Source organism: Hibiscus syriacus, unplaced genomic scaffold, assembly GCF_006381635.1.
Source record: "Hibiscus syriacus cultivar Baekdansim isolate YM2019G1 unplaced genomic scaffold, ASM638163v2 tig00117016_pilon, whole genome shotgun sequence".
Classification (NCBI taxonomy): Eukaryota; Viridiplantae; Streptophyta; class Magnoliopsida; order Malvales; family Malvaceae; genus Hibiscus; species Hibiscus syriacus.
Window position 1 is genome coordinate 1,457,126 of NW_024063525.1, and position 16,863 is coordinate 1,473,988.

Below are 16,863 nucleotides of genomic sequence, written 5' to 3' on the forward strand. Positions count from 1 at the left end.
TGAAGCTCTCCTATATTCATCTGGTCCAAGAGCACAAAATATAATATGGATAGCCTTTGAGTTGAGCTGGAACATTCTTGTCTTTTCTTCACTCCACAATCTTGAATGCATGGATGGTATGGTGTATCTGTCTTCCAAGATATTCCATGCTCTCATGTCAGTTGTTTGAATGAAGTACCTCATTCTATTCTTCCAGTAAGCATAATTAACTCCATTCAAGAAAGGAGGCTTGTTGACGGGCATTGAATCAAGACCGAAGTTGAAGTTTGAAGTGGAGGCCATTGATGACTTGAATATCAATATAAATCTTCCCGAATTGACTCAAGAGGTGGTTAAACCTTCAAATGAGTATAGCTCTTATACCAATTGTTGAGTTAATCGATCGACGAATCAACCAAAAGAGGGTGAATTGGCAATAAAAATTTCGGTTGAAGCTTTTGTAAAAAATTGAAAAAGATTGCACAACGATTTAGAGTGGTTCGACTTCTCAACCAAGTCTATGTCCACTACCTTAGCTATCCACACTAAGGATTTTCCACAAATTCACTAATTTTTCTTTCTTTTGAAGACAAAGAGTAACCTTACAACTCCATCAAGAATTATACCCCAAATTCTTGAGAACACTCTCTCCCAAAGAGAAAATTACAAATTTCGCAAACTTACAGAAAAACTCTCAAGGCAAGATGTTTACACAATTCTAGAACAAAGAAAGAACACTCAAGAATGAATACAATTGAGTATAAATGGTGTTCTTGAAAGAAAAAAGAATATTGATCAAACGATAAGTTTAAGGCTTTCTCTTTGATTCTTTCTCAATTTTTGTTTCTTTTTTTATCAATGGCTCCTGAGCTTATTTAAATACACCTTCAATTGATTCTGAACATTGGGGATCATTGGTGAATTCAATAGAGCCATTGTGGTATGTTTTCCACTTAAAAAAATTGTTAGGAGCGTAGGTGTATCGGTACACTCAGTGTAAAATTCAAATATTTCAACCATTGGTTGACCTAGTGTATCGGTACACTTTGGGTGTATCGATACACTAATTATATTTGATGTTTTCTTGAGCCAGGGTTGTATCAGTACATCAGACAGTGTATCGATACACAAAATGCATTCGATGTTGGGGGTGTATCGATACATCAAAGAGTGTATCGTTGTAAAAATTATTTCAAAAATATTTTAACACCCATACGCAATTTTACAGTTAAGTAAGGATTAAAATTGACATTTTGAAAAACTTGGAGTAATATTTTTTATATTCGAATAATTTACTCGAATATATGATTTTAAATCGAATAAAATCTTAAAATTCAAAATTACTTATTTGTTATATCGAAACATCAAAATGTTTTCAACAGAAAGAGAAGAAGAAAAAAGATGTTGGCATTGCTCTAAAATCCACCAATGAACACAAAGAAGATTCAAGTGAAGAGGTGGATGATAAAGATGAGGATATGGCTAACATCTTTAAGAAATTCAACAGATTCATGTCATACAAAGAAAAAGAAAGGAAACATTATTCGAAGAAGGAGAAATATTCTATCATATGCTATCATTGCTAAAAACCAAACACTTTAAGTATGGATATCCCCACTTAAAGTAGAAAGGGTCAAGCAAGCCAAAGAAGAATTGTGGCTACATGGAGCGATGAAGACTCCACCGATAATGAAGAGGATGAACTAGCCAATATTTTCCTCATGGCCATCCAAGAAGATTAAAAGGTATTATCTAACTCATCTAATTCAAATTCATATACACTTGATGAGTTGCAAGATGTTTATGATGAATTAGTTTTAGAATGTGAAGTCATGATCTCAAAACACAAAAAGATTCATTTAAAGTTGAAAATCGAAAATGACTCACTTTATGAACTTGAAAACCAAGTCAATGATTTGCAAGAAAAATTAAATGTTTTTGAGAAAATTTATAATTGCAAAACTTGCTTTCTAAAGTTCATGAATATCATCAAAGGAAAATTGATGAACTTAAGAAAGAAAAGGCTAATTTTGACAAATTATTAAAAGTAAATTTGAAAGATGAGATCTCTCTAAATCAAATTTTGTCAAAAATGACTTTTACAATATACATACTTATTCCCCCAATATTTTACAAAGAAAAAATGGTTAGAAGTATATGGGTCCCTAAAGGAACCATTGCTATCGAAAATTTCGATATTTTATCTTCATGGATATCTAAGGGGACTAGATTGTTCAAAATTAACATGGATGGACCCAAAAAGATTTGGGTATCAAAAAATGCATAATTGTCTATTGTAGGTGTGTTGGAGCTATAGTGAGCACAATTAAGCTATTTTGGAGCTCCAAAAAACCCTAAGGAAGAAAACTTGAAGAAATGGAGACTTAATCAATCAATCTTACTTCAAGTGGTAAAATGTTACAATTTCATGAAATTTTATGTTTTTATGTGATTATACTTATTTTTGTGCCTGATTGTATGTCTCATCCTAGTGAGTTATTACATTTAGTAAGGGGGAGTTAATATTGCATGAATTGGATTCTTGTGGCCTTATATGCTTAATTTGATATCTTATGGCCTTAAATTCTTTTTGGCATGTTTTGGACCTTGTTTGATATAGCAATAATTTCTTCAAAAATCCATAACATACACTTTAGTAAATTACCTAGCAAAAAATTAAATTTAGTATCAAATCTTTATTTATAGTGCCCAAATAAGTTTTCAGTGATTCCTATAGTCTTAAAATCATTAATTGCTTATTCCGGAATGCCCTGAGGGTTTAAAATGTCATTTTTGACATTTCTAGGCTGTTGGTATCGGGATCGTTCCATCTGTATCGGGACAAAAATTCCAATAGCCAAAATCAATATTGATATCATCTTTCAGTATCGATACCCAGAGGAGAATCTCGAGACTGGCCATCTTGGTATCAAGATTATGGCCCCTGTATGCGTGAAATCGTGTTTTTTTACTTCAAAAATGCTCAAATTCTTCATTATTTTTAAACCCTAACCGACCATTTACCAAAATCCTCTCAAATCCACCCTACAAAAATTCCGATTTCACCTAAATTTTCACTCACATTCATCATCCTTGCATAGTATAAAGTGGATTTGCATCAAATGACTCATCAAAATCCATCTTTTTCATCAAAATTTTGAGGTATTTTCGAATGAACAAATTTACTCAATTTTTTCGAATTGGTATATTTTTTTAATGGCTCTAATCATGTTTTTTATGATTCTTTTTATTTCTTATCCTTTGAACACATTTCTATTGCATGAAAAACATGTTTTATTCCAAAAAAATTCAAAATTGAATAATATAAGATTTCAAATTATTTTTAAGCTTATGTAATTTTTGAACAAAATTGATGAAATTGATTGGTTTATTGGGTTCTATTATATGTGTTTTCATTGTAGGAGGATAACTCATTCACAAATATTTTCTTAGAACCATTGTTTTAGGTTTATTCGCCAAGTGCTCGACAAAATTCCTAAAAGAGTTCTCTCTTGTTTTTAGCCATTATTTTTGTCCAATATGCCTCCTAGAAGTAATTTGAAACGTCTTAGGAGTAGTGGCACTACCGAACTTGGTCAATCCTCAAATACCTCTAGTTTTGAAAATGCAACCTTTCACAATCCTAATGCCCTTGAACTCTTCAATAGCTTTTTAAAAACAAAACCTCTTCGAACTGAACGTACCATCGATCCAAACTTTCTTATGTCTGAGGATTATCAATTTCCTATTTTTGAAACTTTTGTCACTTAGGGTTGGATGGATTTGTTTAGCATTCATCCTTTAGTCAATCCTAACCTTGTTCGAGCTTTCTTCTCGAATGTTATTCTTATCCATGAGGAGGAGGATGTAAACAAAGTTGTAGAGATAGAGTCATACCTCATGGAAAAAACTTTCACCCTTAGTCCCACCTCAATTACCTATTTCTTAAAAATAAAAAACGATGATGGTCATTTTATGGAAAATGCACATGTTCCTATGGAGCGATTTTGAAATGATATCCCCATCTCTCTCGATTTCCCCAGTTATCTCCTTTTACTCATTACATGGTTTTTCCGTCCTTCCAGTGGTAAAGCTAACCATACAGGCGCTTGCGAATATTGGTGGTTTTATTATATAAAGAATGAATCTGTCCTAATTTTGCTATGATAATTTTCCTTGAGCTTGTCTATGTCGTGTCTAAAGGGACAAACTATGACAAAACTCTTCCCTATTGTTGTATCCTTAGTTATATCTTTAGGGATAAGCTTAAAGTGTTCACCATCTATGACCCCTCCATTCCTCTCGTTAGTATTATCGATCTCAAATTGGCCCAAAAGGTCAATTGGGATTTCGATATAATAACCGGTGAGTGGTGTGCTTTTAGACGAAATCTCAAGGGCATCGTTGAGGAATAAGAAAATGAAATGGATAGGCCACTGATGCCCTCGCCTCAAGAGGAGATTTTGATGAAGACAATGTAAAATTATATGGTTCCGAGCTTCGAGGACATAAATGCTTGCTTGGATAGTTTTAGTCTACTATGGATCATTCGTTTGGATGTGCTTAAGCATGGTGTTCGTTTGATACATCACACTTGAAGCCTCTCTCTCCTTCTCCACTACATCCAGAAGAATAAACATATTTATGATGCTTTTAGAATTATTGCATTATGACTTGTTTTCATGAACTTCATGGATTTTATTTTATCACTTTATGTTGCTTTATATTTGATACTATTTTATTTTGGTACTTTATGTTTGAACAACTCTTGTGATGAATTTATGCTTATTTGATCTTATAAACTTGTTTATTTTATGTTAATCATGAATTTAATCTTATTTGTATTTTATGTTGATTATATGTGATGGATTTATTTTATGTTGAATATTTGAGTTCCCTATTACACTAACATATTTTATCTTTTGAAGCTAAATTTGATTTTGTTATAAAAGAAGGGGGAGAAATATGTGTGTGTAAAATTTGTTAGCAAAAGTTATTTTACTTGGGGGAGATTTTATTTTTCACAAAACTAAATTGTCAAATCATTTTTAAAGCAAAAGTAAATTTTCATAAAGGGTTTTGTTATATCAAAAAGGGGGAGATTCTGTTAACTAACTTTTGATTTTGATATAACATGAATTTTTAAATGATATAAATTGTTAAAATTTGCATTTCACAATTTTATAAAGATTTTGTCATAAATGATTTTAAAGTGTTTTAAAGTGTGAAAAATAATCATAAGTGTTCTTGACTAATTTCACAGATTGTAAGTTTTGTTTTAAAGCTCAAAACACTTGTATTTTAACAAAATCCCCTCCTAGTCTCGAGACCAGTGTGTTAGTCTCGAAACAAAAGTCCCAAAAGGCTTTTCAGTCTCGAGACCATATCTCTAGCATCGAGGTCAGTGGTTGAGTATCGATACTCATTCAAACAGTATCGATACCAAGGGTTTAACAGTTATAAATTTGATTGTTATGATGCTCGGACTCGATACCAACATCCCAATATCAATACCAAATGTGCAAGTGAGAATTAAATGCTCAAAATTAATGATTCAATGGCTTAAATCAATCCCCAACGACTCCAAATGGCTAGATTGATGTTAAAAGACATAAAAGGGATCAAGATTCAAATAGAGAACAACAAGAAAGTCAATTACAAGATCAAACCAACATCAATAGAGTTTTAGAGCAAAAATTGTCAAATTCTTTGTAACACACCTGTGAGCTACTTTGTTAAATTTGCTCAAGTGTGATTCTTGGTGAGTGCTTAATTTGTGCAAACATATTTTCCTTGTGATATTTTCTCTTTGTTTGCTTCATTTGTATTTACTCTTTGGGAGAGTGTGTATTCAAGGTTTAGGGGTATAAACCTTGAAATGTTTGTAAGGTTGCACCTTGTCCTTAAAGGTAAGTAAATCTAGTGGATTTAAGAAATCCTTAGTGTGGAGGCTAAGGTAGTGGATGTAGACTTTGTTTGAACCACTTTAAATTGGTGTACAAAAAAATTAATTTTTCGATTGCTTCCATAAAATTCTTAAAAAGGCTAATTCACCCCCTTTTGGCATTATTCGGTTAATCGATATAGCTAACAGTGAGAATCAAATTGCTTTACTTTCTAGTCGACAGATTTCATAAAATATTCTAGTGGTCCCCTAGTTACTTCATTATTTGAATTCTTTCAAGAATGGTCCAAATAAAGGTGTTGTACTTAAATTAGATATGAAATAATTAGCTGACCCTATTCACATATGTAATGGGGTAAGGGGGAGGTAGGATAGTAGGCTGGCCCCCAACGCTAGGTTGAGAGCAGCTTCCATGGGAGACCTCCGGCAGTCAGAATTATGAATTGCCCACCGTGGGACTCGATCCCACGACCACAAGGTTAAGAGCCTTGCGCTCTTACCAACTGAGCTGGACGAGCAATTAGATATGAAAAAGGAATATAATAGAGTGGAATGGTCCTTTCTTTGGTGGGTCGTGTTAAAACCCAGTTTCTGCTATGAATGGGTTAGTCTTATAATGAGATGTATGAAATTTGTTTTTTTCTTGATTAGAGTGAATGTCAGTTTGAATTGTGAGTTCAAGCGTTGTAGGGGTTTAAGACAAAATGACCTACTCTCTCCGTTCTTTTTTTGTACTCAAGGTTTGTATGCTTTGTTACACATGTTGTAGAGTTAGAGAAAGATAAGGGGAATTAGTGCTAGTCAGAATGGGCCTATAGTGACCCATTTGTTGTTTGTAGATGACAATATTATTTTTCTGAAAAAATCTATTTAGGAAGCTGAGCAAATCAAATATTCTTTGTATATTTATGAGACCTCTTCTAGCCAGAAAGTGAACCATGAGAAATATGTTCTTTACTTTAGTTATAAAACGATTCAATGTCGTAAGCAATTATCGACCATTATGAGTATTGGTGAAGTGGATGATCTTGGGCATTATCTTGGCATGCCTCTTCATTTTAGGAAGAATATGACTGATACTATTGGGTATGTTAAAGAAAAAATGTGTAATAGAATTAACAATTGGACTAAGCAACTCATCTCTTATGGTGGAAGAGAGGTTTTCCTTAAAGTTGTGGCTCAAGATCTACCTCAATATGCGATATCCTGTTATTTTTTACCTGAATGCTTGGTAAATGATATGACTAGTGCTATGCGTCTTTACTGGTGGTCTGAGAATGTTAATAAACAAGGATGGTCGTTGATTATGTGGAAGACCTTATGCAAGCATAAGCGAGTAGGTGGTTTAAGCTTTCAGGATCTTTATAGTTTCAATATGCCTCTCTTAGGAAAACAGTTATGGCATTTTATTAAAGAGCTAGATAGTTTGGTTGAGCAATGTTTCGTGCGAAATATTTTCCTACTGAAGATGTCTTGGATGTTTCTTTTAAAGATAAGAGTTCGCTTGCTTGGAAAGGTATTTATAAAACTCTTCAAGCTTTGTGTGGGGGTTTATTTTGGAGAGTTCGCATTGGGAGTTATACTCGGGTTTATTGTGATAAATGGGGGGAACTAAAGTTGTGTGTTTAACAGGAAGTTATCTTGACTCTTCTATAAATCCTATTTATTGTCATGCATTGAAGTTACTTGGAACTAATTTATGGAATGAAACTTTGGTTCGTAGGGTATTTATTGATGATGATGATAGGCAGATTCTGGATATTACCATCGTTCTTGTCACGAAGATGTGATTATTTGGGGGCAACCATGATTCTGACATGTATTCAATGTCTTTGGGTTACTGGTGGTCTCAACGACGAGTCCATCATAATGAGCGTCTTTCTAAGGTGTGGTCAGTCATTACAAAGATTTAGTTGCTCCCAAAAATTTGTATCTTTGCTTGGCTAGTAGCTTGTAATGCTTTGCCTGTTGGTAGTCGTCTAAGAGTCATTGGGTTGTCTGTTGGAATTTGTCCAATGTGCTATCCTGCTAAAGAAACAACAATACATGTCGTTTGTAGTTGTCCTCGGACACAAGAGATCATGTGACTTGCTGAGATTCCCACTAGTGTTGCTCTTAGTACCGAGACTGATCCTTTGATCTAGATGGATGATTCACTCTCTATTCTTAGGTGTGATTTATTTTCTATTTTATTGGTTATTTTGTGGAACGTTTGAAAAAATTGTAATTCTTTTATTCGCAATAATAGGTTGTAGCCGCCTTGGATTCTAGTTACAAATGCGAGAATTCTTCATCAAGAATATTTAAGTACGATTTCCAATGAGAAAGAGGAAAAATGTGCAAGAGGTAGGCCGGTTTCCAATATGGGTTCAACTATGGACAGTGAGATGGAGACCGCCAGTTGCAAGAGTGTTTAAAGTAAATACAGATGGTGCCTTTGATTGTGATCATTGTGTTGCTGCTGTTGGTGTAATTGCTCGTGATCTGAGTTGTCCGGTTTATGGAGGCCTTGCTCAAATGATTATTGGTTGCATTGAAGCTAGATTTGCGGAACATCATGCACTTCTTGCTGGTTTGCGTCTTTCTTGGGATAAAGGGTGGAAGGATGTTCAGTTTGAAATTGATTCGCTGATTCTTGTTCAGAAGATTACCCAGACTTCTAACGATATTTCCACTCTTGGTGTCTTTGTTCGGGAAGCTCGTGTAATTTCAGTCAAGGCCTAGGTTCCATATTACTTTTGCTTCTCGTGCTTGTAATGCTATTACTCATAAGTTATCTAGTTGTGCCCTTAGGTCTGGTGGCTCTTTGTTTTTAATGAGACCCGTTAATGGTTTTCCTTAAAAAAAAACTTAAAAGTCTTAATCCCCAAATGAAATTTTCTAAAATCTAGTCCTCAATGTCCAACAATTCATTAAACTAATGCCTCAAGTGTGGAAAAACCATATTGAAAACTAAAACTCCATAATTCCTACAACTTCAAAGCTTTCAAACTTAGTTGAATGACTAGAAACTTAATCACAAAGAAAGTTCAAGTTAACCAAAATACACTAAAAAATATGCAAACAACAGTTCCCAAATATTAAAATCATCACAATTTCTAAACATTCAAGCTATGAAAAGGAAGAAACACTCGAAAAATAAATCAAAATGGGTAAAACCCAAAACTATAAGATCATCAAGCAACATCTTATTAGATCCAAAACTTCGAAAAGACCAAAATTAATAACCATATTAAACTATGATATTCGATTTAGCTTGAGCTTGAGAGTACCTAAACACAGTTGTTATGTTGAAGCATCCCTAGCATTTGACATTCATGAAGAAAGAATGGGGGACTAAACAAGACGCTTGATCTTGTGTTTGTTCTTCTCAAGTTCCTTGTAGGATTCAACAAATCAACATCGTTTTAGAGAACCATCTTGGCTTGGCCGCTAGATGTTTCAAGAGCAACCACTAGGAATGGCAGAACAACCCGAACCCGACGGGGAAACCCGAAACCCGGCTAAGTTCGGGTTGGGTCGGGTATCGGGGTAAAATTCGAGGATTTTTTCGGGTTTGGGGCAAGGTATCCTCGTCCCGCCCCGATTATATATATATAATATTTTATATTTTTATATTAATTATATATATAATATTTTATATTTTATATTTTTATATTAATTATATAATACAAACCCTAAACATTTAAAACCTAATCCCTAGTTTTTATAATTATTAAAGTGAAATTTGGTTAATTTATTGATAAATTTCTCAATATAGAGAGCTACTAAAGAAAGTGACAAAAGTGGCACGACAATTTTGGATGACTTTATTTGACTTAATATTACATATGCATCTTCGTTGTATGATTTGAATATCGGAACAAGTTTGTATTTAATTATGTATGTGTTTTATTTTGGAGTTTAGACAATTATTTAGAATTGGGTTTGAATTTATGATTATAGTTTGAATTGTAAATTATGGAGACTAAATTTTTAGTTTTTTTTATTATTTTTTCTATTTTTTATGAAACTATGGTTGCTCGGTTTTTCTTGGGTTCGGGTTCTCGGGATCGGGTCAGGTTCGGGGACGGGGACGGGGACGGGGCAAAAAAATTCCCGACGGGACTCCTCGATAAAAAAACCCGATGAAGAACGGGATAGGGACGGGAATGAGGATTCGTTTCGGGGACGGGGGGAGCAAAACCTGCCCCGAACCCGTCTCGTTGCCATTCCTAACAACCACAAAGACCCTTGAAAGCTTAGGAAGCGACATAGGAGAGTGAAGAAGGAAAAAGAGAGATGTTAGGGAAAGTGAGGGTTTGACGGTGGAGGGGAAAAGTGTGGTATTTTAGGGATACTATTCATTTTATTTTATTTTTTATTTAATTTTATTTATTTAGATAAAGAAAATAAAAATTAAAGGGTGACGTGGTGTGTTCTGATTAGTTAGTAAATGTTTTTTAACGGAGTTAACGATTTGGGAAAAATGAGATAACAATTTAAACTTCAAGGGTAGAACATCCTGAAAAATAATTTAGGGGGTAACTCAGTGCAAAGGGCAACAATGCATTTAAGCCAATTATATTTTAATAATGTCTGTTGGTATCGTTGTTGGTTTCAAATACTGGCTCGACATTATAATATTTCAAGCACTGATTCAATGGCATAATATAAATGAAAAGTCAATCTAAAAAATATAGTTTAAACAATTTTGGATAAGATTTTATCATATCTCAATCAACAAGTTAACATCCAACTCAAATGACGGTCAAATTTTTAATAAACATGGACGAGTTTGAAATATATGAATATTCGAGTAATCGCTTATAACCTTTTAATAACTAAAGACTCAACAAAATAACACCATATAATTAGATATTTATTTTGTAACTTTGAATGATAATAAGAAAACCCAACAAAGTAAAGTAGTATAAAAAACCGTGTTATTTGCGCTAATTAATAAGAGTTCTTTAGTGTAGTATTAAAGATAATGGTTTTATCATTATTAAGTGAATCTATTTATGACAAAAATATGATTTCAGAGGATATGAGAAGCAAATTCAAGGAACTCTTATCCCGACAACAAACACCAGACTAAACCAAGACAAAGAATACTGGGGTTTTTCAAAGGATGATAAATTTAAGGTGAAATCAACATACAAAGTTGTGTTGAGTACTGAAATGACAGACAAGACAAGAAGGGAAATGGATTAGTTTTAGAGAGTGAACGTCACTGAGTGGATCAAATTTTTTATATGGTTGTGCACGTTAAATAAGCTGAAAACCAATGACATCAAAAATCAGGAAGAACATGAGACAAGACGCTTGCTGCAAAGAGTGATAAGGCAATAGAACATATACCAAGACAATGCAGTACAACAAAATTGTAGGAAGAGTTAAAGACACATTATCAAGATGATTAGCTCGACACCAGGGAGTTTAAGGTGGGCTAAAGAAAAATTGTCAATCAAGAAAAAATTGCGGCGACGCGATTTGTTAGGGCACATTATTCTGTCATCATCTGGAGTTTATGAAAAAACAGAAATGGATTGGTATTCAATAAGGACAATTGGATGAGAAGATTCGCAGTGAGAATTGAAAGAACAAATAGCGCTCTCGCGGAATTACGGGAAATCAGACAAGGACTTATCCTAAGAAAGGCGAGATAACTCATTTGTAAAAATAGATGCTAAATGGATAGTTGAGGTGTTTAACGATGATAATGCAATAATTATACTTATAAAGCACTACGAGAAGCTCTGCAAGAAAAATTGGATTAACGAGATTAGACATATTTAACATGAAAGAAATAAATACATAAATCGTCTGATAAATAGGACGAGTGAACAAGAGAATGGAATAAACATATCGACGAATCCGAATGAGCTAATTCTTTTGTTGATAGGAGATGCTAGAAGAGAAGCCACGCAGACGCTTAGGCTGGAGAATGCAGTAAAATGGCTTGATGTACCATAAAGAAATTATGGTACAAATCGATTTCTTTAATGTATTGTGAAAAATTCATGTAATAAAATATAGAAAATAAACCAATGATGAGATTCAATCACCTCTTCAACAATCCCAATTAAACACACAAAAATTTCAATGTCCTAAATATTTTTATTTTAAAAAGCCTGAAAACGTGGCTTTACCCCGCGTAGTTAGTTAGTCCGCTCGAACTCTCTACTTCGAAACACTTCAAGAACATTCAGGGATTCTCGAAATCTATATAACCAAATAACTCAAATCCGCCGCTTCAACCGCCGCACATGGAGACGCCGCCACCATTCTCACACTCAATGAACCCCAATCCTTTAACTCAAGCCTCCTCTCGCCTCCCAGACGACACCGTGTTCTACTCCATCTATCCAGACAATTCCCTTTCCCAAGACTCCCTTCAGTCCCTTCACCTCCAAATCCTCAGTTCCGATTCCCCTTTCGTTTCCTCTTACATTTGGCAGCACGAACCCTTCACTCTCTCCATTTCCTTACACCCATTTCCTCACCTACAAGGCCACCTCCGTTTCGGCGACAATCTAAACGACGAATGGTTCACCGTTTTCCTCCTCTTCCAAATCTCTCTCTCTTTCCCTTCCCTTTCCATCCAAGTCGACGACTCCGATGGCGAGTTCCTACTGATTGAAGCCGCTTACCATCTCCCTCGTTGGCTAAACCCCGAAAACTCTCAAAACCGCGTGTTTATCCGACGCGGGAAACTCCATATCATCCCCAAAAGCGCCCTCCCCAACCCAACCGTAACCGAATCCCTAAAATTCCTAATAGAAAACGGACAAGCAGCTGTCGCGCCGGATTCGATTCAATACGCCATACAAAGCCGGATCGCTGGGTATCCGGAGAAAGCGAAACTGAACACGCATGCAGTGAGGGTTCGGGTTCCGGTGACGGTAGCTCAAGTGTTGAAACACGGGCCGTCGTTGATTTCTTTAGCCGTGGAAGGGTTTTACGACCGCGACCTTGATTCGATGAAACACGCGGCGAAGATGGAACAGTTTTTGAAGGGAGGGAAAGAAGTGGAGATGGTTACAGTGGCGGCTAAGATGTCGAGGGCGATGTACGCGCAGCTGATGCAGCAAAGGTTTCAGGCGCCCAAGTGTTATCCGATGCCGCCGAAAAAGGGTGATTTGGAGGCGGAGCTGGGGATGAAGATAGCGTGTGGGTTTGAGATGATGTATCAGGAAAAGAAGAAAGAAGGGAAGAGGGAAAGGGAGTGGCTGGAAAATGTACAAAGAGAGTTTGGAGAAGAGTGGGTATTTCAAAGGGTTGATTCCTGGGTCTAAAGAGTATAATAGGTTGATGGAGAAAGCTGAAGAGTATTATAGGAACAGTTCTCTGTTCTCCAAGACCCGGTATGTCTTTTTTTTTTTAATCTATTTTTCTAATCGCTTTTACAGTTCTGAGCCTGTGCCTGTGGTTATTTTTGCAGTGAAATGCTGAATGCTCCTGTGAGACAAATAGATGATATTCTTTCTTTACCATATTCAGCTGATGATTTTAAGAATGAGGATATTCCACCTTCCGATGATGACTCCTGGCTTTACAGTGGAGAGGATGAGTTGAACTCTGTTCTCCTGGATAGGCAGAAGGAGATGGAACTTTATGAGCTTAAACACAAAAAGAAGTCAAAAGAGCAGCAGGGTACTGGTGCATCATCCAGCTCAAAAGGTGAAGATGTTGATCTTAGTGAGCTTGTGAAAACTATGCAGGGTTTTATCCATAATATGTCAAGCCATGAGGGAGCTGAGGTTCCTGTAGACAGGTTGGTGGGCCTCTTAACATATAAGCTAATTCTGCTTATGAAATTTGTTCCTAATTTGATCTGTGTATGATAAATTTCCTTCTCATATTTACCTCCATTTGCAGGGATCCTAAAGAAGTGGAACTTGATGTGGAGCGCTTTATGAAGGACGTGGAGTCGGTAATAAAATACCAAGGTGATGAAAATATGACTGGTCGAGTGGATGACGGTGAAGGTTCTTCAGACATGGATTTTGGTAAGAACTCTTTATAACTGGCAAGTGGCAATTTGCATTATTATAAGATTGGCTAATTGCATTTTATGTGAGCAGACAGTGTAGCTAGGTTGAGGAACATATACAAGCTAATTGAATATGTCACATAGAAAAGCAAACAGGACATATATATGATTGCTCTGTTCATGACCTTTCTGAAACTGTTAATTTCCCATAAGTTACTTGAATAATAGTCATCTATTTTCAGTGATATGTATACGTACACTTTTTTTGGACTGAAACTTTATGGACTAGTTCATAATTCAGATTCGGTTATTTTCATGTCTACCTATCAAGTTAATTTTCTCAACATGTGTCTGAATGTATGTGATTTAGATATCCGAGAGGCATTGCTATGTGCTTCTAGGATACATCTGGGAATGGGTGAAATTTGATTCCCTGTTGTATATTTGCCCGTTTGGAATTATTTTACTGAAGTTGAAAGGCAGTTTTTGTGACTTGGGATATGGAAAGTGGTTTATCTTTTGTAGTTCATAGTTTAAAGCGATCATTTTATAACAAATTTAGTGCCCTTAGATTCAACCATTTGTCTTCTCCTAACAACACACTTCTCAAAAAGTTCTCTCTTTCTTGGTTGGTGAGGGCTGTTAGCCATTTGTGGCAAGGCTCGACTTTCCATGTCTAGTGAGCAGGTGCTTTAGCAGATGATCAGGGAATTAAATGTTCCTATCTAAATGTTTTAGGGACTTATTGAAATTTATTAATGGAACCTGCAGATGAATCTGAGGATGGAAGTGACATGTCTGATCAAGAGGATGGAGAGAATTCCTTCATGCATTCTTACTCTAATGTTATGAATGATGAATTGAAGAGTACTACCCTCAAGAAAAGTTTCGTTCATGCAAATGAGCAGACCTCCAATAAAAATGAGGTATATTTTTGTCTTTTGTATAGGGATACTATGTCGGACTTCAACTTAATATCCCAATGTTATACCATTTGTAATTCATGTCATGCATTCTATTCGTAGAGAATAGAGATTGGAACTATATGTTTGACAGAAGTGTGAATAAATTTGCTTTAGACGCATGAAACACAGAACATTGTAAATCTAGACTTGGCTATGTTTTCTGTTGGCCAACATATTTCAGTCTCAGTTTATTCACTGACTGCACCATGGTCCTTAATACATTGTTTCAGGGAACATCCAATGCAGCAGAAGATATGGAGGAAGAGTTTAGTGCTGTGGATGTGGATGTCAACCTCGTTAAAAATCTGCTGGACTCATTTTCTTGTCAACAAGGACATCCTGGTCCAACTTCCAATTTGCTTGGGCTGATGGGTGTAAAGCTTCCTAAGGATACCAGTAAGGGAAAATGAGATTCTACTTGGAAATATTAGATATCCATTGTATTTATGTGTAACCTAAAAGGCTGGAAATAGTTTTGAAAATCTTATATCCAGAATCTACCGCAAATTTTAACTTGTGCTTTCGTACGGTTAGTCTTCATTTTTTGGACAAGTTCAAAGGGTGCATATTACTTGAATCTGGCTGTTGGAATCGGGTTTTTAACAAAGCTGGCTGTTGTAGTTTTTAACGATGAACTAACACAGCAGATGATGTGCTTTCTCAAGGAAGGAGAGCAAGTCTCCTTATTTGTGAGAATTTGGGCAATTTGCTTCATTGATCCAAACTACGAAGAATTACTAACACACAGAATAGACCACATCACTTGTTATATTTCATTTTGCATAATTGAAAACAAATATAATATAATATAATATTCGAGATCTAAATGAACCTTAATTCTATTGTTAATTTAATAAATGTATATTTTTTTATCCCTTTTGTTATATTTATTATATCTTTTAGTAGTATGGGTGATTTAAAATAAGGGTAAAGTATATAAATGGCCACTGAATTTTTTAGATGCTTGCATTTAGGTCTCTAAACTTTTAAAACTTGTAATATAATCATCAAACATTTAGTTCGTTTGCAATATGATCCCTGATGTAACGGAGGTTTCACTGCCGTTAGGGTAAATTATATAAATGGTCACTGAACTTTTTAGGCGCTTGCATTTAGGTCCCCAACTTTTAATACTTGCAAAACAATCATCAATTACATTCTAAACCCCAAATTTCAAAACACTTCAATTACATTCTAAACCTCAAATTCCAAAAATACTTAAATTACATGACCAACTCCAAATTCATAATCCATTTTCAAAATCTACCATAACAAACTGAACTTGAAGCAACATCCCTAAACCCTCAAAACATAACCCTAAATACTAAATTTCCCCACCAATTAACCTAACATAATCAACAACATTTAGTTCATTTTGGATCCATAACAATAAGTGATATATAGGGTTTAGGATTTAAAAAGTTAAATTTAACCAACTATAAGTGAACAATACTCAATTCGATTCGAAAAAATTATTTTTCAACTAATTGATTCAAAAAATTTGATACAAATTGACTTTGAGTTGTAATTTCATAAACTCAACTTAAAAAATCAAGCTAAAACTGAGTTGTAAAATACAACTCGAATATCTCAAAATATTTAGTAATTAGTGAAAAAATATGAAGAAATATATGTATTGTATATGGTTAAAAACTATTTAAATTAGAATCAAATAATATTATAGTATTATAAATATTTATAATTAAATTTAAACAGAAACTCAAAAATTCAATTCAATTCGACTTGATTTAAATTTTATAAATTCAAATCGAAAATATTTCAGTCAACTATTTTATAAATTGAACTGAATTAGAATCAAATAATATTATAATATGATAAATATTTATAATTCAATTTAAAAAGAAACTAGAAAATTCAATTCAATTCGACTTTATTTAAATTTTATAAACTCAAATCGAAAATATTTCGAGCCAACTATTTTTATAAACTGAATTGAGTATTTAGGTCCAACATAACCCTGAACCTTAAACCCAACATAATCACTTATTGTTCACTTAAAGTTGGTTATTTTTTTT

At 34.5% G+C, this 16,863-nt stretch overlaps 1 non-coding gene and 1 pseudogene across 1 annotated transcript; one reads left to right on the forward strand and one right to left on the reverse strand.

The window, feature by feature from the left end:
• Positions 1-6,328: 6,328 nt before the first annotated feature.
• TRNAK-CUU lies at positions 6,329-6,402 on the reverse strand. The gene has a single exon. It is a non-coding gene; the product is annotated as a tRNA-Lys (tRNA).
• A 5,646-nt stretch (positions 6,403-12,048) lies between these two features.
• Positions 12,049-15,294, forward strand: LOC120195627 (annotated as a pseudogene).
• The last annotated feature ends 1,569 nt before the right edge of the window (positions 15,295-16,863 follow it).